Source organism: Octopus bimaculoides, chromosome 4 (assembly GCF_001194135.2).
Source record: "Octopus bimaculoides isolate UCB-OBI-ISO-001 chromosome 4, ASM119413v2, whole genome shotgun sequence".
NCBI lineage: Eukaryota > Metazoa > Mollusca > Cephalopoda > Octopoda > Octopodidae > Octopus > Octopus bimaculoides.
The window spans coordinates 23,554,852-23,557,991 of record NC_068984.1 but is presented as its reverse complement, the minus strand read 5'-3'; the positions used below and the strand labels follow the sequence as shown (position 1 = coordinate 23,557,991).

Genomic DNA, 3,140 nt, shown 5'->3' with positions numbered 1-3,140 from the left:
AGAGAGAGAGAGAGAGAGAGAGAGAGAGAGAGACAGACAGACAGATAGATAGATAGATAGATAGATAGATAGATAGATAGATAGATAGATAGATAGATAGATATGCCTATATACATACATACACGCACGCGTGCACACCCACACAAACAAGCGACAGACATGAGCAGATAGATACAAATAGAAATTTAATTATTTGAAATTTGCCAATTATTACAAAATTAGATGGAGAGGAAATGCCTGTGAGAAAAAGGAGAAAGTGAAATGAAAAGAGAAAGAGGGAAAAATAGAACGGTTGAGAGAAGAAGCGAAAAGCAAGAGAGAGAGGGGGGGGAGAACGGACAAGATTCTTCTGGCGACACAAAATATTTCATTAAAATGTTAAATGAATTCTCTAAAATTGTTACATTAGTAGGGTTAGAGTGAAAAAAAAAATTAATAAATAAAGAGAAAAAATACAAGAAAAAAAAAAGAAGAGTGGAATCGGTAATCAAAAACGAAGAAAAGTGTGTAAGAGAAGGAAAGAGAGAAAGAAATGCGTGACTACAGAAAACTGCAAACAGAGAAAAAAAGTTAGGGAGAAAGAAAGAGAAAAGAAGGGGTTCTGTAGGAAGAAAGAAATAGTATGAGTAAATGTGTATATATGTGTATGCAGAATACATTGGAAGGAATTTTGTAATGTGACACACACACACACACGTACACTAGCAGAGCCACCCATCGTTGATCGGGTGTCGAATATGGAGAAATATTTTTACTGAACTTTTAAATAACTTAACTTACAGCAAATCTGAAGTTGAATGTTTAACCAGGATTCTGTGGAAGTTTAGAGAGTGAGTTTATGGCTAATCTCGATTTTGTGCCATTAGAAAATACTATCATTATGTTTTACATTTTATATTTTCTTATAATTATGAATTAATATGTAACACAAAATACGTCAAAAATATTTCTACAAGAAATGTGTTTTATTCAGTATGAATTCTGAGAGAAGATAACATTTCTTGTTCTATGGTTTGGTGTTCTGATGAAAAGATGTCTGTTTAACCTAATATGTGATCATGTTGCATAGGACTGACTCAAAGACAAATAGAGACTTGTCATCTCAACTCAAACAACTTTGAAGGATTGTTCCTGAGACTTGGTGGTCACGTAAAAACAAGATAATCATTGTAAGATGAAGGCATTTGGATTGAAATAGCATATTTGATGGAATGCGAAGAATGCATGGAATGAAAATATCTTCCTTGGTGCAACTACTGATAAATGGTGACTTCGATCATGCGGGACATAAGAATTTTGATTGCTAGTCTTGTACAGTTATAGAGTTTTGGTACTTCTAAATTTCATAGTAAAATAACGGGTACTCTTACAGATTATGAGGTGGGACAGCAACGGACTGGAAAGAATTGATAAAATATGTTGAATATTTTGGTACCATTGTTAACGTCAATTACATTGTAAACTTACTTGATCTGGTACCTTTTGAATGATGGCACTATTAATATTCTACACGATATCGTTTTTGGAAGCTAAGATGATATGTTGAGGAAGTCATTCATATTTTCTACAAATCCTGTGAGAGATTGGAATAATCTTTCAATAGATTTTCTTGGGCTGTATTGATAATTGTTTTGCATTTTCTTTTTCGGTATCTTGACATTTCTACTCCCAGTAATGTCTGGTAGTTCACTATTGCCTCCAACTAAAATTAAACTTTAAAAAACTGGGCTACTGAAGCATCTCTCTTAAGTGCAACTTTCAGGTTAGTAGAAAGACGATATTTTTATTCTCGTCTCTAATTATAAGTTTTTTTGGGTCATTTTCTTAACTCATTGGCACATGTACCATTTACATTGACTGCCAGAGTTTGTTTGATGTCAACAAAGGGTAAGACTGTCACTCCACCTATCATGTTAATGCTACTGCTGAGATCTGGTAAGGAGTGATTTGTTGAGAGTCTCAAATGCAATTCTGTGAGAATTGATTCATACTTTCAGCTTGGCCTGCTTTAGAACTTCGGCCAATTTACATCCTTTGCCAGTATTGCACACAGGGCTGTCATTATGTGTAAGTTTAAAAGAAGAATGAGGAGTTCTGCCACCTGTAAGCAAAATTGTAACTATTCCAGATGAGATTACTACAATAGTGAAGAAATCTGATACCACAATTAGGTTGATAAAACTTTGTCTGTTCTAACAAAAACATCAAGGAAAGCCATTCTTCCCGAATCAAATGTTGCCAGTTAATTGATCGTTGTATTCAATTTCTTTTTATTTGGAACCAAGTGTCATTCATTTTGGTGAACATACTTCTACTTGTTGGCTGTTATAACTACTTGTCTAAAGAATCTCTCGACTGAGAGTCGTAGTTGTAATCCGTAGTGGAGCCGACAGTCTACTCTGATTACTAGTCGGATATTATAAAGTATTTTCAGTGTAGAGTGGAGCTTTATTGTACATGTTATAATAAAAGAAAATACTGTTGGTTTATTTGAAGCTTTGCTGCTACTCAGCTCAGTGAGACTTTGTCTTGTTGTTCTGGTGATTATGCTAAAGCTGCTAAAGACTGGATGGTGAACGGGTACAAAAAGAAAATAAAATTATAAAGAAGGCCTCCATTTTGTTTGGAGATTGTTTCAGTTTCAATCATTTTCCGAGCACTTTCTCTGGTAAGCTTCACTCTATGTTACATAGGCATATCAAGCAAATGGAATTGGGTTCGTCTTTGAATATTGTGCGGTAATTGTTTCAGATTGAAATAGTTTATTAAAATTCTTTATCTTCAAAAACTCAGAAACGTGATTTCAAATACCATAGAAAGTAAGGAATTATGTATTTTTTCATTGTTCCGCGTTGAAATTTGTATATACTCTCTCTTTTACTCTTTTACTTGTTTCATTCATTTGACCGCGGCTATGCTGGAGCACCGCCTTTAGTCGATCAAGTCGACCCCAGGACTTATTCTTTAGAAGCCTAATACTTATTCTATCGGTCTCTTTTGCTGAACCGCTAAGTTACGGGGACGTAAACACACCACCATCGGTTGTCAAGCGATGGTGGGGGGACAAACACAGACATACAAACACACATACACACACACACACACACACATATATATATATATATATATATATATATATA

At 34.6% G+C, this 3,140-nt stretch overlaps 1 protein-coding gene across 1 annotated transcript in view; it reads right to left on the bottom strand.

Moving 5' to 3' along the window:
- Positions 1 to 838, bottom strand: part of LOC106882805 (nodal homolog) — an 8,644-nt gene extending 7,806 nt beyond the window's left edge. The window contains exon 1 of the mRNA XM_014933587.2: positions 781 to 838. The gene's annotated coding sequence lies outside the window, so the exon portion shown is untranslated. The remainder of the gene's footprint in view (positions 1 to 780) is intronic.
- Positions 839 to 3,140: the final 2,302 nt, after the last annotated feature.